This window comes from Heptranchias perlo, chromosome 12, assembly GCF_035084215.1.
Source record: "Heptranchias perlo isolate sHepPer1 chromosome 12, sHepPer1.hap1, whole genome shotgun sequence".
NCBI classification, from domain to species: domain Eukaryota; kingdom Metazoa; phylum Chordata; class Chondrichthyes; order Hexanchiformes; family Hexanchidae; genus Heptranchias; species Heptranchias perlo.
This window is the reverse complement of record NC_090336.1, coordinates 65,648,416-65,675,110: the sequence shown is the minus strand read 5'-3', so window position 1 is coordinate 65,675,110 and position 26,695 is coordinate 65,648,416. Positions and strand designations below refer to the sequence as shown.

The window sequence follows — 26,695 nt, the reverse complement described above, 5'->3', positions numbered from 1 at the left end:
CTTTCACCAGGAACCCGGTTTTCTGGGTCAGAGGTTCCAGGGGACCTGTTTTGTGCGGACTTCCCTGTGTCCGTCCCTCCATGCCTTCCCCCCAGGACTTCCTTCTGAACACCTTTGTCGTTTGAGCGAGGGCCAAAAGCCTGCCTGTGAAAGGGAAGGATCAGCCGGTCGGAACCCTGCTGGTCGCTGCTGCCAGTGCAGCAGGCGTGCGTGTGTCCTCGGCCTCGTGTCCAGGTCCCTCAGGGACTTGAGGCAACTCTCCCCGGTGGTCTCGTGGTCAGGACCGGGCTTCGAATCCCGGTCGGGGGGGGATGACTTTCTGCTGCAGATTAATTGGCACCTCTGAAAGAAAGTCTCCCCTCCTGAGCGTAAAGCTCCACCCTTAACCACCACCGCCGCCTTTTCCACCCCTTGACAAACAGACAGACAGACAGACAGACAGTCAGTCCAGTTCGGGAGCGCAGCTTTCATTTGGAAGCAGACCCTGCTTGTTTAAAGTCAACGACGCCAAGTTATTTTGCACTTTGAATTATATCGCTACGTGCGAGCGGCACTCAGCCTTGGAGAAGAAAAAAATACCACTGAGCTGAGAAAGGTCTTTTTAAAACGGTTTCCTTCCACAGCAGCTCTGAGTGAGAGAGAGAGAGAGAGAGAGAGAGAGAGATATCAGCTTTATTCTCAGTAATAATACACACACACACACACACACACACACACAGAGACACTGGGAAAGAGCTGTTTTTCCTTTTGAATATCTCCCCACGGGGAGCTGCACCGTTCCCAGAGACACTGCAATACTGGGTCGATGCGTGGAGTGGACGGAGCAAGCCCCTTTTCCATCTCCCTGTTCTAAAAATCAATTTAAAATAATAATAAATAATATGTGTGTGTGTGTGTGTGTGTGTGTGTGTGTCGGTGTCAGTATCAGTCAGTCAGTCAGTGTCTCTCTCTCTCTCTCTCTCTCTCTCCCTCACACTCAGAGCTGCTGTGGAAGGAAACTTTTTTAAAAAGAACTTGCTTATTGAAAGAAAGATGTGTCTCAAGCTGCCGGGCCCTGTCCATTGTCATGTCAATGGCAGGACTGCTTTCACCAGGAACCCGGTTTTCTGGGTCAGAGGTTCCAGGGGACCTGTTTTGTGCGGACTTCCCTGTGTCCGTCCCTCCCTGCCTGCCTTCCCCCCAGGACTTCCTTCTGAACACCTTTGTCGTTTGAGCGAGGGCCAAAAGCCTGCCTGTGAAAGGGAAGGATCAGCCGGTCAGCCCCCTGCTGGTCGCTGCTGCCAGTGCAGCAGGCGTGCGTGTGTATTCGGCCTCGTGTCCAGGTCCCTCAGGGACTTGAGGCAACTCTCCCCGGTGGTCTCGTGGTCAGGACCGGGCTTCGAATCCCGGTTGGGGGGGGATGACTTTCTGCTGCAGATTAATTGGCACCTCTGAAAGAAAGTCTCCCCTCCTGTGCGTAATGCTCCACCCTCACCACCACCACCGCCTTTTCCACCCCTTGACAAACAGACAGACAGACAGACAGACAGTCAGTCCAGTTCGGGAGCGCAGCTTTCATTTGGAAGCAGACCCTGCTTGTTTAAAGTCAACGACGCCAAGTTATTTTGCACTTTGAATTATATCGCTACGTGCGAGCGGCACTCAGCCTTGGAGAAGAAAAAAATACCACTGAGCTGAGAAAGTTCTTTTTAAAAAGGTTTCCTTCCACAGCAGCTCTGAGTGAGAGAGAGAGAGGGAGAGAGAGAGAGAGAGAGATATCAGCTTTATTCTCAGTAATAATACACACACACACACACACACACACACACAGAGACACTGGGAAAGAGCTGATTTTCCTTTTGAATATCTCCCCACGGGGAGCTGCACCGTTCCCAGAGACACTGCAATACTGGGTCGATGCGTGGAGTGGACGGAGCAAGCCCCTATTCCATCTCCCTGTTCTAAAAATCAATTAAAAATAATAATAAATAATATGTGTGTGTGTGTGTGTGTGTGTGTGTGTGTGTGTGTGTGTCGGTGTCAGTATCAGTCAGTGAGTCAGTGTCTCTCTCTCTCTCTCTCTCTCTCTCTCACTCAGAGCTGCTGTGGAAGGAAACTTTTTTAAAAAGAACTTGCATATTGAAAGAAAGATGTGTCTCAAGCTGCCGGGCCCTGTCCATTGTCATGTCAATGGCAGGACTGCTTTCACCAGGAACCCGGTTTTCTGGGTCAGAGGTTCCAGGGGACCTGTTTTGTGCGGACTTCCCTGTGTCCGTCCCTCCCTGCCTGCCTTCCCCCCAGGACTTCCTTCTGAACACCTTTGTCGTTTCAGCGAGGGCCAAAAGCCTGCCTGTGAAAGGGAAGGATCAGCCGGTCAGCCCCCTGTTGGTCGCTGCTGCCAGTGCAGCAGGCGTGCGTGTGTATTCGGCCTCGTGTCCAGGTCCCTCAGGGACTTGAGGCAACTCTCCCCGGTGGTCTTGTGGTCAGGACCGGGCTTCGAATCCCGGTCGGGGGGGATGACTTTCTGCTACAGATTAATTGGCACCTCTGAAAGAAAGTCTCCCCTCCTGAGCGTAAAGCTCCACCCTCACCACCACCGCCGCCTTTTCCTCCCCTTGACAAGCAGACAGACAGACAGACAGACAGTCCAGTTCGGGAGCGCAGCTTTCATTTGGAAGCAGACCCTGCTTGTTTAAAGTCAACGACGCCAAGTTATTTTGCACTTTGAATTATATCGCTACGTGCGAGCGGCACTCAGCCTTGGAGAAGAAAAAAATACCACTGAGCTGAGAAAGTTCTTTTTAAAACGGTTTCCTTCCACAGCAGCTCTGAGTGAGAGAGAGAGAGAGAGAGAGAGATATCAGCTTTATTCTCAGTAATAATACACACACACACACACACACACACACACAGAGACACTGGGAAAGAGCTGTTTTTCCTTTTGAATATCTCCCCACGGGGAGCTGCACCGTTCCCAGAAACACTGCAATACTGGGTCGATGCGTGGAGTGGACGGAGCAAGCCCCTATTCCATCTCCCTGTTCGAAAAATCAATTTAAAATAATAATAAATAATATGTGTGTGTGTGTGTGTGTGTGTGTGTGTGTGTGTCGGTGTCAGTATCAGTCAGTGAGTCAGTGTCTCTCTCTCTCTCTCTCTCTCTCTCTCTCACTCATAGCTGCTGTGGAAGGAAACTTTTTAAAAAAGAACTTGCTTATTGAAAGAAAGATGTGTCTCAAGCTGCCGGGCCCTGTCCATTGTCATGTCAATGGCAGGACTGCTTTCACCAGGAACCCGTTTTTCTGGGTCAGAGGTTCCAGGGGACCTGTTTTGTGCGGACTTCCCTGTGTCCGTCCCTCCCTGCCTGCCTTCCCCCCAGGACTTCCTTCTGAACACCTTTGTCGTTTAAAATAATAATAAATAATATGTGTGTGTGTGTGTGTGTGTGTGTGTGTGTGTGTGTGTGTCGGTGTCAGTCAGTGAGTCAGTGTCTCTCTCTCTCCTCTCTCTCTCTCACACTCAGAGCTGCTGTGGAAGGAAACTTTTTTAAAAAGAACTTGCTTATTGAAAGAAAGATGTGTCTCAAGCTGCCGGGCCCTGTCCATTGTCCTGTCAGTGGCAGGACTGCTTTCACCAGGAACCCGGTTTTCTGGGTCAGAGGTTCCAGGGGACCTGTTTTGTGCGGACTTCCCTGTGTCCGTCCCTCCCTGCCTGCCTTCCCCCCAGGACTTCCTTCTGAACACCTTTGTCGTTTGAGCGAGGGCCAAAAGCCTGCCTGTGAAAGGGAAGGATCAGCCGGTCAGCCCCCTGTTGGTCGCTGCTGCCAGTGCAGCAGGCGTGCGTGTGTCCTCGGCCTCGTGTCCAGGTCCCTCAGGGACTTGAGGCAACTCTCCCCGGTGGTCTCGTGGTCAGGACCGGGCTTCGAATCCCGGTCGGGGGGGATGACTTTCTGCTGCAGATGAATTGGCACCTCTGAAAGAAAGTCTCCCCTCCTGAGCGTAAAGCTCCACCCTCACCACCACCGCCGCCTTTTCCACCCCTTGACAAACGGACAGACAGACAGACAGACAGTCAGTCAGTCCAGTTCGGGAGCGCAGCTTTCATTTGGAAGCAGACCCTGCTTGTTTCAAGTCAACGACGCCAAGTTATTTTGCACTTTGAATTATATCGCTACGTGCGAGCGGCACTCAGCCTTGGAGAAGAAAAAAATACCACTGAGCTGAGAAAGTTCTTTTTAAAAAGGTTTGCTTCCACAGCAGCTCTGAGTGTGAGAGAGAGAGAGAGAGAGAGAGAGAGAGATATCAGCTTTATTCTCAGTAATAATACACACACACACACACACACACACACACACACAGAGACACTGGGAAAGAGCTGATTTTCCTTTTGAATATCTCCCCACGGGGAGCTGCACCGTTCCCAGAAACACTGCAATACTGGGTCGATGCGTGGAGTGGACAGAGCAAGCCCCTAGTCCATCTCCCTGTTCTAAAAATCAATTAAAAATAATAATAAATAATATGTGTGTGTGTGTGTGTGTGTGTGTGTGTGTCGGTGTCAGTATCAGTCAGTCAGTCAGTCAGTGTCTCTCTCTCTCTCTCTCTCTCTCTCTCTCAGAGCTGCTGTGGAAGGAAACTTTTTTAAAAAGGACTTGCTTATTGAAAGAAAGATGTGTCTCAAGCTGCCGGGCCCTGTCCATTGTCATGTCAGTGGCAGGACTGCTTTCACCAGGAACCCGGTTTTGTGGGTCAGAGGTTCCAGGGGACCTGTTTTGTGCGGACTTCCCTGTGTCCGTCCCTCCCTGCCTGCCTTCCCCCCAGGACTTCCTTCTGAACACCTTTGTCGTTTGAGCGAGGGCCAAAAGCCTGCCTGTGAAAGGGAAGGATCAGCCGGTCAGCCCCCTGTTGGTCGCTGCTGCCAGTGCAGCAGGCGTGCGTGTGTCCTCGGCCTCGTGTCCAGGTCCCTCAGGGACTTGAGGCATCTCTCCCCGGTGGTCTCGTGGTCAGGACCGGGCTTCGAATCCCGGTCGGGGGGGATGACTTTCTGCTGCAGATTAATTGGCACCTCTGAAAGAAAGTCTCCCCTCCTGAGCGTAAAGCTCCACCCTCACCACCACCGCCACCTTTTCCACCCCTTGACAAACAGACAGACAGACAGACAGTCAGTCCAGTTCGGGAGCGCAGCTTTCATTTGGAAGCAGACCCTGCTTGTTTCAAGTCAACGACGCCAAGTTATTTTGCACTTTGAATTATATCGCTCCGTGCGAGCGGCACTCAGCCTTGGAGAAGAAAAAAATACCACTGAGCTGAGAAAGTTCTTTTTAAAACGGTTTCCTTCCACAGCAGCTCTGAGTGTAAGAGAGAGAGAGAGAGAGAGAGAGAGATATCAGCTTTATTCTCAGTAATAATACACACACACACACACACACACACACACACACACACACACACACACACACACAGAGACACTGGGAAAGAGCTGTTTTTCCTTTTGAATATCTCCCCACAGGGAGCTGCACCGTTCCCAGAGACACTGCAATACTGGGTCGATGCGTGGAGTGGACGGAGCAAGCCCCTAGTCCATCTCCCTGTTCCAAAAATCAATTTAATATATGGTCCCCAGATAGGGGACGTATCAGATATTAAACTGATAAGAACAGATTTTTTTTTTTTTTTTCTGACACTCTGGGGTGCCTTATTGCCTTACAGATTCATTCCAGATTCCTTGCAGTGACATTACATCAAGCCAAAGCTCTACAAGCCAAAGCTCTACACTCTGCCCGAGGGGATTTCTCCCTGACTGCATCCCCCCGGCATACAATGGCAGGAAGGCTCCAAATGGTTGCCTTCCCCCACTTGACCACTTGATCTTAGCCAAAAGGCCGAGAAGCGATACCGCGCTCGATGCGAATTGATCTCGGGTCCTGTTTGCCCTCCCTCTTTGTTCTCTGGCTGCCGGTGTTGAAAGCAGTCTCGAAGCACTGCCGTTCTCTCCCACTCTGGCCACATTTTTTGCCACCGTTTCTAATTGCAACAGTGGATGAGTTTAAAGAAGTTGCCGTTTTTTCCTTTCTTGCCAGGATTGCTTGACAGATTGGTAAATTTGCCAGTAGGCCACCAATCAGATGGGAGAGGGTTGTGTCTCAACGGACCTCCGTCAGTCAGTCTCAGTCACTAACGAACTGCCGTGGAAGGAAACCTCTTTGAGTAAAACTAGTGACGTGACGTGTCTCACAATGAGCGAGCGAGTGAGATTGCAACGGCCAATTGAGAAAGAGGTGAGGTGCTGACAATCAGCAGCTCGTGTTGAAACATTCATTCCACGGCAGGCAAGACCAATCAAAAAAAATACTGCAGATGCTGGCTCGGCTCGGCTGGCTGGCTGGCTGGCTGGCTGGCTGGCTGGCTGGAAATGGGAAATAAAAACACAAGGCGTGTTAAAGGCTGGTTAAACTGTCGAAAGAAACAAGGCGTTAATGTTTCAGAAGCGCCTATTGAAAGACGTCTCTCAAGCTGCTCCCTGACTGGGCCCTGTCCATTGTCACGTTAATCCCAGGGCGGGGCGGGACTGCTTTGACCGGGAGACCTGTTTTCTGGGACGCAGGTGTGACATTCCAGGGAGGCACCTACTTTGTGCTGATTCGAAACGACCACGACAACGGCAACTTGCAGTTCTATATTACAACAACAACAACGCGCGTGTGGTAGTTGGGAGGGGCTGCGTTCGCGCTCTCCCCCCTGCATTGAAACTCAAAGTTCGATTTTCAATCCCATAGTCCACCAATCGGATGGGAGACGGTGTGTGTGTGTGTGTGTGTGTGTGTGTGTGTCAGTGTCAGTGTCAGTGTCAGTCTCTCTCTCTCTCTCTCTCTCTCTCACTCTTACTCAGAGCTGCTGTGGAAGGAAACCTTTTTAAAAAGAACTTGCATATTGAAAAAAAGATGTGTCTCAAGCTGCCGGGCCCTGTCCATTGTCACGTTAATGGCAGGACGGGGCAGGACTGCTTTGACCAGGAGACCTGTTTTCTGGGACGCAGGTGTGAGATTCCAGGGGACCTGCTTTGTGCTGATTTCCCTGCCTCCCTCCCTCCCCCCCAGGACTTCCTTCTGAACACCTTTGTCGTTTGAGCGAGGGCCAAAAGCCTGCCTGTGAAAGGGAAGGATCAGCCGGTCAGCCCCCTGCTGGTCGCTGCTGCCAGTGCAGCAGGCGTGCGTGTGTCCTCGGCCTCGTGTCCAGGTCCCTCAGGGACTTGAGGCAGCTCTCCCCGGTGGTCTCGTGGTCAGGACCGGGCTTCGAATCCCGGTCGGGGGGGGATGACTTTCTGCTGCAGATTAATTGGCATGAAGGAAAGTCTCCCCTCCTGAGCGGAATGCTCCACCCTCACCACCACCGCCACCGCCTTTTCCTCCCCTTGACAAACAGACAGACAGACAGACAGACAGTCAGTCCAGTTCGGGAGCGCAGCTTTCATTAAGCAATGGCGTTTGTGACAACTCATCGTCTGACAGGTTGATGATTTCCCCACACGCCTCCTGCCGAATAAAAGGCTCACCCTCCCGGACACTACCCCCAGAATCACCCACCCCGCCCCCCCGGGGTGAATATTAAGCCCGAGAACACCGACTGTAACCAACCGCAGTGAAAAGTTGAAGTGGCAACTCATTAACCAGATTTATTTTGGGCAACTCATTAACCAGATTTTTTGTTCATTTGGTTTATGAGTTGCCAAGTGTAAATCTGGTTAATGAGTTGCCACTTCAACTTTTCACTGCAGTTGGTTACAGTCGGTGTTCTCGGGCTTAATATTCACCCCGGGGGGGGGGGGGGGGGGGTGTATAGCGGGCGATGGCCGGTGTGGAGTGCGTTTTTTGGGGGTTGATTTTCACTTTGCCTCGCTGGTGGAATTTGTGGGAGGCAGGCAAGGGGATTGGTGTGGGCTGGTGGGCGGCAAGGGAGATGCTTGCTTCGGGGTGTTATCCTCACTTTGGTCCGCTGGTGAGAGTAGGCAGCGGCAGGCAGGCCGGCAGGCAAGTGTGATGTAGTGTGGGGTGCAGTGCAGTGCAGTGCAGTGCGGTGCTGCCCTGTCGTTTATGAAAGGTTGTAATGACACTGCTTTGCAGCTGACCATGTCCACTGATTTGTGACGCCCGTATGGAGGCTGATATCTCAGGAGGGCCGAGGCCGATTTCCTCCGGGGACGGCTCGTCGCGTGCGGCAGGACGAGGCGCAGCGGACGGTACCGAGCGCTCGGAGGTGCGGCGCTGCCCGCCGGAGGTACAGCGAAAGGCTGCAAACCGCTTTCCGCCTGCTAACTCGGCGGCCGTCAGACCGACCGACTCCGCTTTACCACCGGAGCTAGAGTCGGGCAAGGGGCACCGAAAGGTACCGGAAGGATCGCGTTCGCACGACGGGAAGTCGACTAGCGGGCCGCCGAAAGCGAGCCGGGGGCCCCCGGTTTTTCTGTCCCACCTGGAGACTGATATCTCAGGAAGGCCGAGGCCGATTTCCTCCGGGGACGGCTCGTCGCGTGCGGCAGGACGAGGCGCAGCGGACGGTACCGAGCGCTCGGAGGTGCGGCGCTGCCCGCCGGAGGTACAGCGAAAGTCTGCGAACCGCTTTCCGCCTCCTCTCACCGCACGGCTCTCCTTTTCACCCACTGGCGGATTTTCACCCTCCGACTGCTCGCTACCGTCCGCTGCGCCTGGTCCGGGCCCTGTCCATTGTCATGTTAATGGCAGGGCGGGGCAGGACTGCTTTCACCAGGAACCCGGTTTTCTGGGTCAGAGGTTCCAGGGGACCTGTTTTGTGCGGACTTCCCTGTGTCCGTCCCTCCATGCCTTCCCCCCAGGACTTCCTTCTGAACACCTTTGTCGTTTGAGCGAGGGCCAAAAGCCTGCCTGTGAAAGGGAAGGATCAGCCGGTCGGAACCCTGCTGGTCGCTGCTGCCAGTGCAGCAGGCGTGCGTGTGTCCTCGGCCTCGTGTCCAGGTCCCTCAGGGACTTGAGGCAACTCTCCCCGGTGGTCTCGTGGTCAGGACCGGGCTTCGAATCCCGGTCGGGGGGGGATGACTTTCTGCTGCAGATTAATTGGCACCTCTGAAAGAAAGTCTCCCCTCCTGAGCGTAAAGCTCCACCCTTAACCACCACCGCCGCCTTTTCCACCCCTTGACAAACAGACAGACAGACAGACAGACAGTCAGTCCAGTTCGGGAGCGCAGCTTTCATTTGGAAGCAGACCCTGCTTGTTTAAAGTCAACGACGCCAAGTTATTTTGCACTTTGAATTATATCGCTACGTGCGAGCGGCACTCAGCCTTGGAGAAGAAAAAAATACCACTGAGCTGAGAAAGGTCTTTTTAAAACGGTTTCCTTCCACAGCAGCTCTGAGTGAGAGAGAGAGAGAGAGAGAGAGAGAGAGATATCAGCTTTATTCTCAGTAATAATACACACACACACACACACACACACACACAGAGACACTGGGAAAGAGCTGTTTTTCCTTTTGAATATCTCCCCACGGGGAGCTGCACCGTTCCCAGAGACACTGCAATACTGGGTCGATGCGTGGAGTGGACGGAGCAAGCCCCTTTTCCATCTCCCTGTTCTAAAAATCAATTTAAAATAATAATAAATAATATGTGTGTGTGTGTGTGTGTGTGTGTGTGTGTCGGTGTCAGTATCAGTCAGTCAGTCAGTGTCTCTCTCTCTCTCTCTCTCTCTCTCCCTCACACTCAGAGCTGCTGTGGAAGGAAACTTTTTTAAAAAGAACTTGCTTATTGAAAGAAAGATGTGTCTCAAGCTGCCGGGCCCTGTCCATTGTCATGTCAATGGCAGGACTGCTTTCACCAGGAACCCGGTTTTCTGGGTCAGAGGTTCCAGGGGACCTGTTTTGTGCGGACTTCCCTGTGTCCGTCCCTCCCTGCCTGCCTTCCCCCCAGGACTTCCTTCTGAACACCTTTGTCGTTTGAGCGAGGGCCAAAAGCCTGCCTGTGAAAGGGAAGGATCAGCCGGTCAGCCCCCTGCTGGTCGCTGCTGCCAGTGCAGCAGGCGTGCGTGTGTATTCGGCCTCGTGTCCAGGTCCCTCAGGGACTTGAGGCAACTCTCCCCGGTGGTCTCGTGGTCAGGACCGGGCTTCGAATCCCGGTTGGGGGGGGATGACTTTCTGCTGCAGATTAATTGGCACCTCTGAAAGAAAGTCTCCCCTCCTGTGCGTAATGCTCCACCCTCACCACCACCACCGCCTTTTCCACCCCTTGACAAACAGACAGACAGACAGACAGACAGTCAGTCCAGTTCGGGAGCGCAGCTTTCATTTGGAAGCAGACCCTGCTTGTTTAAAGTCAACGACGCCAAGTTATTTTGCACTTTGAATTATATCGCTACGTGCGAGCGGCACTCAGCCTTGGAGAAGAAAAAAATACCACTGAGCTGAGAAAGTTCTTTTTAAAAAGGTTTCCTTCCACAGCAGCTCTGAGTGAGAGAGAGAGAGGGAGAGAGAGAGAGAGAGAGATATCAGCTTTATTCTCAGTAATAATACACACACACACACACACACACACACACAGAGACACTGGGAAAGAGCTGATTTTCCTTTTGAATATCTCCCCACGGGGAGCTGCACCGTTCCCAGAGACACTGCAATACTGGGTCGATGCGTGGAGTGGACGGAGCAAGCCCCTATTCCATCTCCCTGTTCTAAAAATCAATTAAAAATAATAATAAATAATATGTGTGTGTGTGTGTGTGTGTGTGTGTGTGTGTGTGTGTGTCGGTGTCAGTATCAGTCAGTGAGTCAGTGTCTCTCTCTCTCTCTCTCTCTCTCTCTCACTCAGAGCTGCTGTGGAAGGAAACTTTTTTAAAAAGAACTTGCATATTGAAAGAAAGATGTGTCTCAAGCTGCCGGGCCCTGTCCATTGTCATGTCAATGGCAGGACTGCTTTCACCAGGAACCCGGTTTTCTGGGTCAGAGGTTCCAGGGGACCTGTTTTGTGCGGACTTCCCTGTGTCCGTCCCTCCCTGCCTGCCTTCCCCCCAGGACTTCCTTCTGAACACCTTTGTCGTTTCAGCGAGGGCCAAAAGCCTGCCTGTGAAAGGGAAGGATCAGCCGGTCAGCCCCCTGTTGGTCGCTGCTGCCAGTGCAGCAGGCGTGCGTGTGTATTCGGCCTCGTGTCCAGGTCCCTCAGGGACTTGAGGCAACTCTCCCCGGTGGTCTTGTGGTCAGGACCGGGCTTCGAATCCCGGTCGGGGGGGATGACTTTCTGCTACAGATTAATTGGCACCTCTGAAAGAAAGTCTCCCCTCCTGAGCGTAAAGCTCCACCCTCACCACCACCGCCGCCTTTTCCTCCCCTTGACAAGCAGACAGACAGACAGACAGACAGTCCAGTTCGGGAGCGCAGCTTTCATTTGGAAGCAGACCCTGCTTGTTTAAAGTCAACGACGCCAAGTTATTTTGCACTTTGAATTATATCGCTACGTGCGAGCGGCACTCAGCCTTGGAGAAGAAAAAAATACCACTGAGCTGAGAAAGTTCTTTTTAAAACGGTTTCCTTCCACAGCAGCTCTGAGTGAGAGAGAGAGAGAGAGAGAGAGATATCAGCTTTATTCTCAGTAATAATACACACACACACACACACACACACACACAGAGACACTGGGAAAGAGCTGTTTTTCCTTTTGAATATCTCCCCACGGGGAGCTGCACCGTTCCCAGAAACACTGCAATACTGGGTCGATGCGTGGAGTGGACGGAGCAAGCCCCTATTCCATCTCCCTGTTCGAAAAATCAATTTAAAATAATAATAAATAATATGTGTGTGTGTGTGTGTGTGTGTGTGTGTGTGTGTCGGTGTCAGTATCAGTCAGTGAGTCAGTGTCTCTCTCTCTCTCTCTCTCTCTCTCTCTCACTCATAGCTGCTGTGGAAGGAAACTTTTTAAAAAAGAACTTGCTTATTGAAAGAAAGATGTGTCTCAAGCTGCCGGGCCCTGTCCATTGTCATGTCAATGGCAGGACTGCTTTCACCAGGAACCCGTTTTTCTGGGTCAGAGGTTCCAGGGGACCTGTTTTGTGCGGACTTCCCTGTGTCCGTCCCTCCCTGCCTGCCTTCCCCCCAGGACTTCCTTCTGAACACCTTTGTCGTTTAAAATAATAATAAATAATATGTGTGTGTGTGTGTGTGTGTGTGTGTGTGTGTGTGTGTGTCGGTGTCAGTCAGTGAGTCAGTGTCTCTCTCTCTCCTCTCTCTCTCTCACACTCAGAGCTGCTGTGGAAGGAAACTTTTTTAAAAAGAACTTGCTTATTGAAAGAAAGATGTGTCTCAAGCTGCCGGGCCCTGTCCATTGTCCTGTCAGTGGCAGGACTGCTTTCACCAGGAACCCGGTTTTCTGGGTCAGAGGTTCCAGGGGACCTGTTTTGTGCGGACTTCCCTGTGTCCGTCCCTCCCTGCCTGCCTTCCCCCCAGGACTTCCTTCTGAACACCTTTGTCGTTTGAGCGAGGGCCAAAAGCCTGCCTGTGAAAGGGAAGGATCAGCCGGTCAGCCCCCTGTTGGTCGCTGCTGCCAGTGCAGCAGGCGTGCGTGTGTCCTCGGCCTCGTGTCCAGGTCCCTCAGGGACTTGAGGCAACTCTCCCCGGTGGTCTCGTGGTCAGGACCGGGCTTCGAATCCCGGTCGGGGGGGATGACTTTCTGCTGCAGATGAATTGGCACCTCTGAAAGAAAGTCTCCCCTCCTGAGCGTAAAGCTCCACCCTCACCACCACCGCCGCCTTTTCCACCCCTTGACAAACGGACAGACAGACAGACAGACAGTCAGTCAGTCCAGTTCGGGAGCGCAGCTTTCATTTGGAAGCAGACCCTGCTTGTTTCAAGTCAACGACGCCAAGTTATTTTGCACTTTGAATTATATCGCTACGTGCGAGCGGCACTCAGCCTTGGAGAAGAAAAAAATACCACTGAGCTGAGAAAGTTCTTTTTAAAAAGGTTTGCTTCCACAGCAGCTCTGAGTGTGAGAGAGAGAGAGAGAGAGAGAGAGAGAGATATCAGCTTTATTCTCAGTAATAATACACACACACACACACACACACACACACACAGAGACACTGGGAAAGAGCTGATTTTCCTTTTGAATATCTCCCCACGGGGAGCTGCACCGTTCCCAGAAACACTGCAATACTGGGTCGATGCGTGGAGTGGACAGAGCAAGCCCCTAGTCCATCTCCCTGTTCTAAAAATCAATTAAAAATAATAATAAATAATATGTGTGTGTGTGTGTGTGTGTGTGTGTGTGTCGGTGTCAGTATCAGTCAGTCAGTCAGTCAGTGTCTCTCTCTCTCTCTCTCTCTCTCTCTCTCAGAGCTGCTGTGGAAGGAAACTTTTTTAAAAAGGACTTGCTTATTGAAAGAAAGATGTGTCTCAAGCTGCCGGGCCCTGTCCATTGTCATGTCAGTGGCAGGACTGCTTTCACCAGGAACCCGGTTTTGTGGGTCAGAGGTTCCAGGGGACCTGTTTTGTGCGGACTTCCCTGTGTCCGTCCCTCCCTGCCTGCCTTCCCCCCAGGACTTCCTTCTGAACACCTTTGTCGTTTGAGCGAGGGCCAAAAGCCTGCCTGTGAAAGGGAAGGATCAGCCGGTCAGCCCCCTGTTGGTCGCTGCTGCCAGTGCAGCAGGCGTGCGTGTGTCCTCGGCCTCGTGTCCAGGTCCCTCAGGGACTTGAGGCATCTCTCCCCGGTGGTCTCGTGGTCAGGACCGGGCTTCGAATCCCGGTCGGGGGGGATGACTTTCTGCTGCAGATTAATTGGCACCTCTGAAAGAAAGTCTCCCCTCCTGAGCGTAAAGCTCCACCCTCACCACCACCGCCACCTTTTCCACCCCTTGACAAACAGACAGACAGACAGACAGTCAGTCCAGTTCGGGAGCGCAGCTTTCATTTGGAAGCAGACCCTGCTTGTTTCAAGTCAACGACGCCAAGTTATTTTGCACTTTGAATTATATCGCTCCGTGCGAGCGGCACTCAGCCTTGGAGAAGAAAAAAATACCACTGAGCTGAGAAAGTTCTTTTTAAAACGGTTTCCTTCCACAGCAGCTCTGAGTGTAAGAGAGAGAGAGAGAGAGAGAGAGAGATATCAGCTTTATTCTCAGTAATAATACACACACACACACACACACACACACACACACACACACACACACACACACACAGAGACACTGGGAAAGAGCTGTTTTTCCTTTTGAATATCTCCCCACAGGGAGCTGCACCGTTCCCAGAGACACTGCAATACTGGGTCGATGCGTGGAGTGGACGGAGCAAGCCCCTAGTCCATCTCCCTGTTCCAAAAATCAATTTAATATATGGTCCCCAGATAGGGGACGTATCAGATATTAAACTGATAAGAACAGATTTTTTTTTTTTTTTTTTTTTTTTTTTTTTTTTTTTTCTGACACTCTGGGGTGCCTTATTGCCTTACAGATTCATTCCAGATTCCTTGCAGTGACATTACATCAAGCCAAAGCTCTACAAGCCAAAGCTCTACACTCTGCCCGAGGGGATTTCTCCCTGACTGCATCCCCCCGGCATACAATGGCAGGAAGGCTCCAAATGGTTGCCTTCCCCCACTTGACCACTTGATCTTAGCCAAAAGGCCGAGAAGCGATACCGCGCTCGATGCGAATTGATCTCGGGTCCTGTTTGCCCTCCCTCTTTGTTCTCTGGCTGCCGGTGTTGAAAGCAGTCTCGAAGCACTGCCGTTCTCTCCCACTCTGGCCACATTTTTTGCCACCGTTTCTAATTGCAACAGTGGATGAGTTTAAAGAAGTTGCCGTTTTTTCCTTTCTTGCCAGGATTGCTTGACAGATTGGTAAATTTGCCAGTAGGCCACCAATCAGATGGGAGAGGGTTGTGTCTCAACGGACCTCCGTCAGTCAGTCTCAGTCACTAACGAACTGCCGTGGAAGGAAACCTCTTTGAGTAAAACTAGTGACGTGACGTGTCTCACAATGAGCGAGCGAGTGAGATTGCAACGGCCAATTGAGAAAGAGGTGAGGTGCTGACAATCAGCAGCTCGTGTTGAAACATTCATTCCACGGCAGGCAAGACCAATCAAAAAAAATACTGCAGATGCTGGCTCGGCTCGGCTGGCTGGCTGGCTGGCTGGCTGGCTGGCTGGCTGGAAATGGGAAATAAAAACACAAGGCGTGTTAAAGGCTGGTTAAACTGTCGAAAGAAACAAGGCGTTAATGTTTCAGAAGCGCCTATTGAAAGACGTCTCTCAAGCTGCTCCCCAAGCTGCTCCCTGACTGGGCCCTGTCCATTGTCACGTTAATCCCAGGGCGGGGCGGGACTGCTTTGACCGGGAGACCTGTTTTCTGGGACGCAGGTGTGACATTCCAGGGAGGCACCTACTTTGTGCTGATTCGAAACGACCACGACAACGGCAACTTGCAGTTCTATATTACAACAACAACAACGCGCGTGTGGTAGTTGGGAGGGGCTGCGTTCGCGCTCTCCCCCCTGCATTGAAACTCAAAGTTCGATTTTCAATCCCATAGTCCACCAATCGGATGGGAGACGGTGTGTGTGTGTGTGTGTGTGTGTGTGTGTGTCAGTGTCAGTGTCAGTGTCAGTCTCTCTCTCTCTCTCTCTCTCTCTCACTCTTACTCAGAGCTGCTGTGGAAGGAAACCTTTTTAAAAAGAACTTGCATATTGAAAAAAAGATGTGTCTCAAGCTGCCGGGCCCTGTCCATTGTCACGTTAATGGCAGGACGGGGCAGGACTGCTTTGACCAGGAGACCTGTTTTCTGGGACGCAGGTGTGAGATTCCAGGGGACCTGCTTTGTGCTGATTTCCCTGCCTCCCTCCCTCCCCCCCAGGACTTCCTTCTGAACACCTTTGTCGTTTGAGCGAGGGCCAAAAGCCTGCCTGTGAAAGGGAAGGATCAGCCGGTCAGCCCCCTGCTGGTCGCTGCTGCCAGTGCAGCAGGCGTGCGTGTGTCCTCGGCCTCGTGTCCAGGTCCCTCAGGGACTTGAGGCAGCTCTCCCCGGTGGTCTCGTGGTCAGGACCGGGCTTCGAATCCCGGTCGGGGGGGGATGACTTTCTGCTGCAGATTAATTGGCATGAAGGAAAGTCTCCCCTCCTGAGCGGAATGCTCCACCCTCACCACCACCGCCACCGCCTTTTCCTCCCCTTGACAAACAGACAGACAGACAGACAGACAGTCAGTCCAGTTCGGGAGCGCAGCTTTCATTAAGCAATGGCGTTTGTGACAACTCATCGTCTGACAGGTTGATGATTTCCCCACACGCCTCCTGCCGAATAAAAGGCTCACCCTCCCGGACACTACCCCCAGAATCACCCACCCCGCCCCCCCGGGGTGAATATTAAGCCCGAGAACACCGACTGTAACCAACCGCAGTGAAAAGTTGAAGTGGCAACTCATTAACCAGATTTATTTTGGGCAACTCATTAACCAGATTTTTTGTTCATTTGGTTTATGAGTTGCCAAGTGTAAATCTGGTTAATGAGTTGCCACTTCAACTTTTCACTGCAGTTGGTTACAGTCGGTGTTCTCGGGCTTAATATTCACCCCGGGGGGGGGGGGGGGGGGGTGTATAGCGGGCGATGGCCGGTGTGGAGTGCGTTTTTTGGGGGTTGATTTTCACTTTGCCTCGCTGGTGGAATTTGTGGGAGGCAGGCAAGGGGATTGGTGTGGGCTGGTGGGCGGCAAGGGAGATGCTTGCTTCGGGGTGTTATCCTCACTTTGGTCCGCTGGTGAGAGTAGGCAGCGGCAGGCAGGCCGGCAGGCAAGTGTGATGTAGTGTGGGGTGCAGTGCAGTGCAGTGCAGTGCGGTGCTGCCCTGTCGTTTATGAAAGGTTGTAATGACACTGCTTTGCAGCTGACCATGTCCACTGATTTGTGACGCCCGTATGGAGGCTGATATCTCAGGAGGGCCGAGGCCGATTTCCTCCGGGGACGGCTCGTCGCGTGCGGCAGGACGAGGCGCAGCGGACGGTACCGAGCGCTCGGAGGTGCGGCGCTGCCCGCCGGAGGTACAGCGAAAGGCTGCAAACCGCTTTCCGCCTGCTAACTCGGCGGCCGTCAGACCGACCGACTCCGCTTTACCACCGGAGCTAGAGTCGGGCAAGGGGCACCGAAAGGTACCGGAAGGATCGCGTTCGCACGACGGGAAGTCGACTAGCGGGCCGCCGAAAGCGAGCCGGGGGCCCCCGGTTTTTCTGTCCCACCTGGAGACTGATATCTCAGGAAGGCCGAGGCCGATTTCCTCCGGGGACGGCTCGTCGCGTGCGGCAGGACGAGGCGCAGCGGACGGTACCGAGCGCTCGGAGGTGCGGCGCTGCCCGCCGGAGGTACAGCGAAAGTCTGCGAACCGCTTTCCGCCTCCTCTCACCGCACGGCTCTCCTTTTCACCCACTGGCGGATTTTCACCCTCCGACTGCTCGCTACCGTCCGCTGCGCCTGGTCCGGGCCCTGTCCATTGTCATGTTAATGGCAGGGCGGGGCAGGACTGCTTTCACCAGGAACCCGGTTTTCTGGGTCAGAGGTTCCAGGGGACCTGTTTTGTGCGGACTTCCCTGTGTCCGTCCCTCCATGCCTTCCCCCCAGGACTTCCTTCTGAACACCTTTGTCGTTTGAGCGAGGGCCAAAAGCCTGCCTGTGAAAGGGAAGGATCAGCCGGTCGGAACCCTGCTGGTCGCTGCTGCCAGTGCAGCAGGCGTGCGTGTGTCCTCGGCCTCGTGTCCAGGTCCCTCAGGGACTTGAGGCAACTCTCCCCGGTGGTCTCGTGGTCAGGACCGGGCTTCGAATCCCGGTCGGGGGGGGATGACTTTCTGCTGCAGATTAATTGGCACCTCTGAAAGAAAGTCTCCCCTCCTGAGCGTAAAGCTCCACCCTTAACCACCACCGCCGCCTTTTCCACCCCTTGACAAACAGACAGACAGACAGACAGACAGTCAGTCCAGTTCGGGAGCGCAGCTTTCATTTGGAAGCAGACCCTGCTTGTTTAAAGTCAACGACGCCAAGTTATTTTGCACTTTGAATTATATCGCTACGTGCGAGCGGCACTCAGCCTTGGAGAAGAAAAAAATACCACTGAGCTGAGAAAGGTCTTTTTAAAACGGTTTCCTTCCACAGCAGCTCTGAGTGAGAGAGAGAGAGAGAGAGAGAGAGAGAGAGATATCAGCTTTATTCTCAGTAATAATACACACACACACACACACACACACACACAGAGACACTGGGAAAGAGCTGTTTTTCCTTTTGAATATCTCCCCACGGGGAGCTGCACCGTTCCCAGAGACACTGCAATACTGGGTCGATGCGTGGAGTGGACGGAGCAAGCCCCTATTCCATCTCCCTGTTCTAAAAATCAATTTAAAATAATAATAAATAATATGTGTGTGTGTGTGTGTGTGTGTGTGTGTGTCGGTGTCAGTATCAGTCAGTCAGTCAGTGTCTCTCTCTCTCTCTCTCTCTCTCTCCCTCACACTCAGAGCTGCTGTGGAAGGAAACTTTTTTAAAAAGAACTTGCTTATTGAAAGAAAGATGTGTCTCAAGCTGCCGGGCCCTGTCCATTGTCATGTCAATGGCAGGACTGCTTTCACCAGGAACCCGGTTTTCTGGGTCAGAGGTTCCAGGGGACCTGTTTTGTGCGGACTTCCCTGTGTCCGTCCCTCCCTGCCTGCCTTCCCCCCAGGACTTCCTTCTGAACACCTTTGTCGTTTGAGCGAGGGCCAAAAGCCTGCCTGTGAAAGGGAAGGATCAGCCGGTCAGCCCCCTGCTGGTCGCTGCTGCCAGTGCAGCAGGCGTGCGTGTGTATTCGGCCTCGTGTCCAGGTCCCTCAGGGACTTGAGGCAACTCTCCCCGGTGGTCTCGTGGTCAGGACCGGGCTTCGAATCCCGGTTGGGGGGGGATGACTTTCTGCTGCAGATTAATTGGCACCTCTGAAAGAAAGTCTCCCCTCCTGTGCGTAATGCTCCACCCTCACCACCACCACCGCCTTTTCCACCCCTTGACAAACAGACAGACAGACAGACAGACAGTCAGTCCAGTTCGGGAGCGCAGCTTTCATTTGGAAGCAGACCCTGCTTGTTTAAAGTCAACGACGCCAAGTTATTTTGCACTTTGAATTATATCGCTACGTGCGAGCGGCACTCAGCCTTGGAGAAGAAAAAAATACCACTGAGCTGAGAAAGTTCTTTTTAAAAAGGTTTCCTTCCACAGCAGCTCTGAGTGAGAGAGAGAGAGGGAGAGAGAGAGAGAGAGAGATATCAGCTTTATTCTCAGTAATAATACACACACACACACACACACACACACACAGAGACACTGGGAAAGAGCTGATTTTCCTTTTGAATATCTCCCCACGGGGAGCTGCACCGTTCCCAGAGACACTGCAATACTGGGTCGATGCGTGGAGTGGACGGAGCAAGCCCCTATTCCATCTCCCTGTTCTAAAAATCAATTAAAAATAATAATAAATAATATGTGTGTGTGTGTGTGTGTGTGTGTGTGTGTGTGTGTGTCGGTGTCAGTATCAGTCAGTGAGTCAGTGTCTCTCTCTCTCTCTCTCTCTCTCTCTCACTCAGAGCTGCTGTGGAAGGAAACTTTTTTAAAAAGAACTTGCATATTGAAAGAAAGATGTGTCTCAAGCTGCCGGGCCCTGTCCATTGTCATGTCAATGGCAGGACTGCTTTCACCAGGAACCCGGTTTTCTGGGTCAGAGGTTCCAGGGGACCTGTTTTGTGCGGACTTCCCTGTGTCCGTCCCTCCCTGCCTGCCTTCCCCCCAGGACTTCCTTCTGAACACCTTTGTCGTTTCAGCGAGGGCCAAAAGCCTGCCTGTGAAAGGGAAGGATCAGCCGGTCAGCCCCCTGTTGGTCGCTGCTGCCAGTGCAGCAGGCGTGCGTGTGTATTCGGCCTCGTGTCCAGGTCCCTCAGGGACTTGAGGCAACTCTCCCCGGTGGTCTTGTGGTCAGGACCGGGCTTCGAATCCCGGTCGGGGGGGATGACTTTCTGCTACAGATTAATTGGCACCTCTGAAAGAAAGTCTCCCCTCCTGAGCGTAAAGCTCCACCCTCACCACCACCGCCGCCTTTTCCTCCCCTTGACAAGCAGACAGACAGACAGACAGACAGTCCAGTTCGGGAGCGCAGCTTTCATTTGGAAGCAGACCCTGCTTGTTTAAAGTCAACGACGCCAAGTTATTTTGCACTTTGAATTATATCGCTACGTGCGAGCGGCACTCAGCCTTGGAGAAGAAAAAAATACCACTGAGCTGAGAAAGTTCTTTTTAAAACGGTTTCCTTCCACAGCAGCTCTGAGTGAGAGAGAGAGAGAGAGAGAGAGATATCAGCTTTATTCTCAGTAATAATACACACACACACACACACACACACACACAGAGACACTGGGAAAGAGCTGTTTTTCCTTTTGAATATCTCCCCACGGGGAGCTGCACCGTTCCCAGAAACACTGCAATACTGGGTCGATGCGTGGAGTGGACGGAGCAAGCCCCTATTCCATCTCCCTGTTCGAAAAATCAATTTAAAATAATAATAAATAATATGTGTGTGTGTGTGTGTGTGTGTGTGTGTGTGTGTCGGTGTCAGTATCAGTCAGTGAGTCAGTGTCTCTCTCTCTCTCTCTCTCTCTCTCTCTCACTCATAGCTGCTGTGGAAGGAAACTTTTTAAAAAAGAACTTGCTTATTGAAAGAAAGATGTGTCTCAAGCTGCCGGGCCCTGTCCATTGTCATGTCAATGGCAGGACTGCTTTCACCAGGAACCCGTTTTTCTGGGTCAGAGGTTCCAGGGGACCTGTTTTGTGCGGACTTCCCTGTGTCCGTCCCTCCCTGCCTGCCTTCCCCCCAGGACTTCCTTCTGAACACCTTTGTCGTTTAAAATAATAATAAATAATATGTGTGTGTGTGTGTGTGTGTGTGTGTGTGTGTGTGTGTGTGTCGGTGTCAGTCAGTGAGTCAGTGTCTCTCTCTCTCCTCTCTCTCTCTCACACTCAGAGCTGCTGTGGAAGGAAACTTTTTTAAAAAGAACTTGCTTATTGAAAGAAAGATGTGTCTCAAGCTGCCGGGCCCTGTCCATTGTCCTGTCAGTGGCAGGACTGCTTTCACCAGGAACCCGGTTTTCTGGGTCAGAGGTTCCAGGGGACCTGTTTTGTGCGGACTTCCCTGTGTCCGTCCCTCCCTGCCTGCCTTCCCCCCAGGACTTCCTTCTGAACACCTTTGTCGTTTGAGCGAGGGCCAAAAGCCTGCCTGTGAAAGGGAAGGATCAGCCGGTCAGCCCCCTGTTGGTCGCTGCTGCCAGTGCAGCAGGCGTGCGTGTGTCCTCGGCCTCGTGTCCAGGTCCCTCAGGGACTTGAGGCAACTCTCCCCGGTGGTCTCGTGGTCAGGACCGGGCTTCGAATCCCGGTCGGGGGGGATGACTTTCTGCTGCAGATGAATTGGCACCTCTGAAAGAAAGTCTCCCCTCCTGAGCGTAAAGCTCCACCCTCACCACCACCGCCGCCTTTTCCACCCCTTGACAAACGGACAGACAGACAGACAGACAGTCAGTCAGTCCAGTTCGGGAGCGCAGCTTTCATTTGGAAGCAGACCCTGCTTGTTTCAAGTCAACGACGCCAAGTTATTTTGCACTTTGAATTATATCGCTACGTGCGAGCGGCACTCAGCCTTGGAGAAGAAAAAAATACCACTGAGCTGAGAAAGTTCTTTTTAAAAAGGTTTCCTTCCACAGCAGCTCTGAGTGAGAGAGAGAGAGAGATATCAGCTTTATTCTCAGTAATAATACACACACACACACACACACACACACACACACACAGAGACACTGGGAAAGAGCTGATTTTCCTTTTGAATATCTCCCCACGGGGAGCTGCACCGTTCCCAGAAACACTGCAATACTGGGTCGATGCGTGGAGTGGACGGAGCAAGCCCCTATTCCATCTCCCTGTTCTAAAAATCAATTAAAAATAATAATAAATAATATGTGTGTGTGTGTGTGTGTGTGTGTGTGTGTCGGTGTCAGTATCAGTCAGTCAGTCAGTGTCTCTCTCTCTCTCTCTCTCTCTCTCACTCAGAGCTGCTGTGGAAGGAAACTTTTTTAAAAAGAACTTGCATATTGAAAGAAAGATGTGTCTCAAGCTGCCGGGCCCTGTCCATTGTCATGTCAATGGCAGGACTGCTTTCACCAGGAACCCGGTTTTGTGGGTCAGAGGTTCCAAAGGACCTGTTTTGTGCGGACTTCCCTGTGTCCGTCCCTCCCTGCCTGCCTTCCCCCCAGGACTTCCTTCTGAACAGCTTTGTCGTTTAAAATAATAATAAATAATGTGTGTGTGTGTGTGTCGGTGTCAGTATCAGTCAGTGAGTCAGTGTCTCTCTCTCTCTCTCTCTCTCTCTCTCTCACTCAGAGCTGCTGTGGAAGGAAACTTTTTTAAAAAGAACTTGCTTATTGAAAGAAAGATGTGTCTCAAGCTGCCGGGCCCTGTCCATTGTCCTGTCAATGGCAGGACTGCTTTCACCAGGAACCCGGTTTTGTGGGTCAGAGGTTCCAGGGGACCTGTTTTGTGCGGACTTCCCTGTGTCCGTCCCTCCCTGCCTGCCTTCCCCCCAGGACTTCCTTCTGAACACCTTTGTCGTTTGAGCGAGGGCCAAAAACCTGCCTGTGAAAGGGAAGGATCAGCCGGTCAGCCCCCTGTTGGTCGCTGCTGCCAGTGCAGCAGGCGTGCGTGTGTCCTCGGCCTCGTGTCCAGGTCCCTCAGGGACTTGAGGCAACTCTCCCCGGTGGTCTCGTGGTCAGGACCGGGCTTCGAATCCCGGTCGGGGGGGATGACTTTCTGCTACAGATTAATTGGCACCTCTGAAAGAAAGTCTCCCCTCCTGAGCGTAATGCTCCACCCTCACCACCACCACCGCCTTTTCCACCCCTTGACAAACAGACAGTCAGACAGACAGACAGTCCAGTTCGGGAGCGCAGCTTTCATTTGGAAGCAGACCCTGCTTGTTTAAAGTCAACGACGCCAAGTTATTTTGCACTTTGAATTATATCGCTACGTGCGAGCGGCACTCAGCCTTGGAGAAGAAAAAAATACCACTGAGCTGAGAAAGTTCTTTTTAAAACGGTTTCCTTCCACAGCAGCTCTGAGTGAGAGAGAGAGAGAGAGAGAGAGAGATATCAGCTTTATTCTCAGTAATAACACACACACACACACACACAGAGACACTGGGAAACAGCTGTTTTTCCTTTTGAATATCTCCCCACGGGGAGCTGCACCGTTCCCAGAAACACTGCAATACTGGGTCGATGCGTGGAGTGGACGGAGCAAGCCCCTAGTCCATCTCCCTGTTCTAAAAATCAATTAAAAATAATAATAAATAATATGTGTGTGTGTGTGTGTGTGTGTGTGTCGGTGTCAGTATCAGTCAGTGAGTGAGTGTCTCTCTCTCTCTCTCTCTCTCTTACTCAGAGCTGCTGTGGAAGGAAACTTTTTTAAAAAGAACTTGCATATTGAAAGAAAGATGTGTCTCAAGCTGCCGGGCCCTGTCCATTGTCATGTCAATGGCAGGACTGCTTTCACCAGGAACCCGTTTTTCTGGGTCAGAGGTTCCAGGGGACCTGTTTTGTGCGGACTTCCCTGTGTCCGTCCCTCCCTGCCTGCCTTCCCCCCAGGACTTCCTTCTGAACAGCTTTGTCGTTTAAAATAATAATAAATAATGTGTGTGTGTGTGTGTGTGTGTGTCGGTGTCAGTATCAGTCAGTGAGTCAGTCTCTCTCTCTCTCTCTCTCTCACTCAGAGCTGCTGTGGAAGGAAACTTTTTTAAAAAGGACTTGCATATTGAAAGAAAGATGTGTCTCAAGCTGCCGGGCCCTGTCCATTGTCATGTCAGTGGCAGGACTGCTTTCACCAGGAACCCTTCCCTGCCATTGCAGTGTTGATTTGGTCCTTATGCAAATTTAGGGGCGGAGCCAGCACACAAACGACCAATCACAGCAAAGTCCGCACTTTGCGAGCGCACGAGGTCGCGGCCAGCGTTCCAGTCCGCTCAGATCCAAATAAGCCCGAAAAGGAACACGCTCGATCTTAGCCAAAAGGCCGAGAAGCGATACCGCGCTCGATGCGAATTGATCTCGGGTCCTGTTTGCCCTCCCTCTTTGTTCTCTGGCTGCCGGTGTTGAAAGCAGTCTCGAAGCACTGCCGTTCTCTCCCACTCTGGCCACATTTTTTGCCACCGTTTCTAATTGCAACAGTGGATGAGTTTAAAGAAGTTGCCGTTTTTTCCTTTCTTGCCAGGATTGCTTGACAGATTGGTAAATTTGCCAGTAGGCCACCAATCAGATGGGGGAGGGTTGTGTCTCAACGGACCTCCGTCAGTCAGTCTCAGTCACTAACTCACTGCCGTGGAAGGAAACCTCTTTGAGTAAAACTAGTGACGTGACGTGTCTCACAGCGAGTGAGTGAGATTGCAACGGCCAATTGAGAAAGAGGTGAGGTGCTGACAATCAGCAGCTCGTGTTGAAACATTCATTCCACGGCAGGCAAGACCAATCAAAAAAAATACTGCAGATGCTGGCTCGGCTCGGCTGGCTGGCTGGCTGGCTGGCTGGCTGGCTGGCTGGCTGGAAATGGGAAATAAAAACACAAGGCGTGTTAAAGGCTGGTTAAACTGTCGAAAGAAACAAGGCGTTAATGTTTCAGAAGCGCCTATTGAAAGGTGTCTCTCAAGCTGCTCCCTGACTGGGCCCTGTCCGTTGTCATGTTAATCGCTGGTTAAACTGTCGGAAGAAACAAGGCGTTAATGTTTCAGAAGCGCCTATTGAAAGGTGTCTCTCAAGCTGCTCCCTGACTGGGCCCTGTCCGTTGTCATGTTAATCGCTGGTTAAACTGTCGGAAGAAACAAGGCGTTAATGTTTCAGAAGCGCCTATTGAAAGGTGTCTCTCAAGCTGCTCCCTGACTGGGCCCTGTCCGTTGTCATGTTAATCCCAGGGCGGGGCGGGACTGCTTTGACCGGGAGACCTGTTTTCTGGGACGCAGGTGTGACATTCCAGGGAGGCACCTACTTTGTGCTGATTCGAAACGACCACGACAACGGCAACTTGCAGTTCTATATTACAACAACAACAACGCGCGTGTGGTAGTTGGGAGGGGCTGCGTTCGCGCTCTCCCCCCTGCATTGAAACTCAAAGTTCGATTTTCAATCCCATAGTCCACCAATCGGATGGGAGACGGTGTGTGTGTGTGTGTGTGTGTGTGCAGTGTCAGTGTCAGTGTCAGTCTCTCTCTCTCTCTCTCTCTCTCTCACTCTTACTCAGAGCTGCTGTGGAAGGAAACCTTTTTAAAAAGAACTTGCATATTGAAAAAAAGATGTGTCTCAAGCTGCCGGGCCCTGTCCATTGTCACGTTAATGGCAGGACGGGGCAGGACTGCTTTGACCAGGAGACCTGTTTTCTGGGACGCAGGTGTGAGATTCCAGGGGACCTGCTTTGTGCTGATTTCCCTGCCTCCCTCCCTCCCCCCCAGGACTTCCTTCTGAACACCTTTGTCGTTTGAGCGAGGGCCAAAAGCCTGCCTGTGAAAGGGAAGGATCAGCCGGTCAGCCCCCTGCTGGTCGCTGCTGCCAGTGCAGCAGGCGTGCGTGTGTCCTCGGCCTCGTGTCCAGGTCCCTCAGGGACTTGAGGCAGCTCTCCCCGGTGGTCTCGTGGTCAGGACCGGGCTTCGAATCCCGGTCGGGGGGGGATGACTTTCTGCTGCAGATTAATTGGCATGAAGGAAAGTCTCCCCTCCTGAGCGGAATGCTCCACCCTCACCACCACCGCCACCGCCTTTTCCTCCCCTTGACAAACAGACAGACAGACAGACAGACAGTCAGTCCAGTTCGGGAGCGCAGCTTTCATTAAGCAATGGCGTTTGTGACAACTCATCGTCTGACAGGTTGATGATTTCCCCACACGCCTCCTGCCGAATAAAAGGCTCACCCTCCCGGACACTACCCCCAGAATCACCCACCCCGCCCCCCCGGGGTGAATATTAAGCCCGAGAACACCGACTGTAACCAACCGCAGTGAAAAGTTGAAGTGGCAACTCATTAACCAGATTTATTTTGGGCAACTCATTAACCAGATTTTTTGTTCATTTGGTTTATGAGTTGCCAAGTGTAAATCTGGTTAATGAGTTGCCACTTCAACTTTTCACTGCAGTTGGTTACAGTCGGTGTTCTCGGGCTTAATATTCACCCCGGGGGGGGGGGGGGGGGGGTGTATAGCGGGCGATGGCCGGTGTGGAGTGCGTTTTTTGGGGGTTGATTTTCACTTTGCCTCGCTGGTGGAATTTGTGGGAGGCAGGCAAGGGGATTGGTGTGGGCTGGTGGGCGGCAAGGGAGATGCTTGCTTCGGGGTGTTATCCTCACTTTGGTCCGCTGGTGAGAGTAGGCAGCGGCAGGCAGGCCGGCAGGCAAGTGTGATGTAGTGTGGGGTGCAGTGCAGTGCAGTGCAGTGCGGTGCTGCCCTGTCGTTTATGAAAGGTTGTAATGACACTGCTTTGCAGCTGACCATGTCCACTGATTTGTGACGCCCGTATGGAGGCTGATATCTCAGGAGGGCCGAGGCCGATTTCCTCCGGGGACGGCTCGTCGCGTGCGGCAGGACGAGGCGCAGCGGACGGTACCGAGCGCTCGGAGGTGCGGCGCTGCCCGCCGGAGGTACAG

At 52.4% G+C, this 26,695-nt stretch overlaps 15 pseudogenes; all 15 read right to left on the bottom strand.

Moving 5' to 3' along the window:
• Positions 1–764: 764 nt before the first annotated feature.
• Positions 765–881, bottom strand: LOC137329044 (U2 spliceosomal RNA; annotated as a pseudogene).
• Positions 882–1,855: 974 nt separating this feature from the next.
• LOC137329397 (U2 spliceosomal RNA) lies at positions 1,856–1,972 on the bottom strand (annotated as a pseudogene).
• A 965-nt stretch (positions 1,973–2,937) lies between these two features.
• LOC137329111 (U2 spliceosomal RNA) lies at positions 2,938–3,054 on the bottom strand (annotated as a pseudogene).
• Positions 3,055–4,382: 1,328 nt separating this feature from the next.
• LOC137329982 (U2 spliceosomal RNA) lies at positions 4,383–4,499 on the bottom strand (annotated as a pseudogene).
• A 987-nt stretch (positions 4,500–5,486) lies between these two features.
• Positions 5,487–5,689, bottom strand: LOC137328501 (U2 spliceosomal RNA; annotated as a pseudogene).
• A 3,806-nt stretch (positions 5,690–9,495) lies between these two features.
• Positions 9,496–9,612, bottom strand: LOC137329043 (U2 spliceosomal RNA; annotated as a pseudogene).
• A 974-nt stretch (positions 9,613–10,586) lies between these two features.
• LOC137329395 (U2 spliceosomal RNA) lies at positions 10,587–10,703 on the bottom strand (annotated as a pseudogene).
• A 965-nt stretch (positions 10,704–11,668) lies between these two features.
• On the bottom strand, positions 11,669–11,785 carry LOC137329110 (U2 spliceosomal RNA; annotated as a pseudogene).
• Positions 11,786–13,111: 1,326 nt separating this feature from the next.
• Positions 13,112–13,228, bottom strand: LOC137329981 (U2 spliceosomal RNA; annotated as a pseudogene).
• Positions 13,229–14,215: 987 nt separating this feature from the next.
• LOC137328587 (U2 spliceosomal RNA) lies at positions 14,216–14,439 on the bottom strand (annotated as a pseudogene).
• A 3,820-nt stretch (positions 14,440–18,259) lies between these two features.
• On the bottom strand, positions 18,260–18,376 carry LOC137328992 (U2 spliceosomal RNA; annotated as a pseudogene).
• Positions 18,377–19,350: 974 nt separating this feature from the next.
• Positions 19,351–19,467, bottom strand: LOC137329394 (U2 spliceosomal RNA; annotated as a pseudogene).
• Positions 19,468–20,430: 963 nt separating this feature from the next.
• On the bottom strand, positions 20,431–20,547 carry LOC137329109 (U2 spliceosomal RNA; annotated as a pseudogene).
• A 1,316-nt stretch (positions 20,548–21,863) lies between these two features.
• Positions 21,864–21,980, bottom strand: LOC137329597 (U2 spliceosomal RNA; annotated as a pseudogene).
• Positions 21,981–23,255: 1,275 nt separating this feature from the next.
• LOC137329779 (U2 spliceosomal RNA) lies at positions 23,256–23,372 on the bottom strand (annotated as a pseudogene).
• Between the last annotated feature and the right edge of the window lie 3,323 nt (positions 23,373–26,695).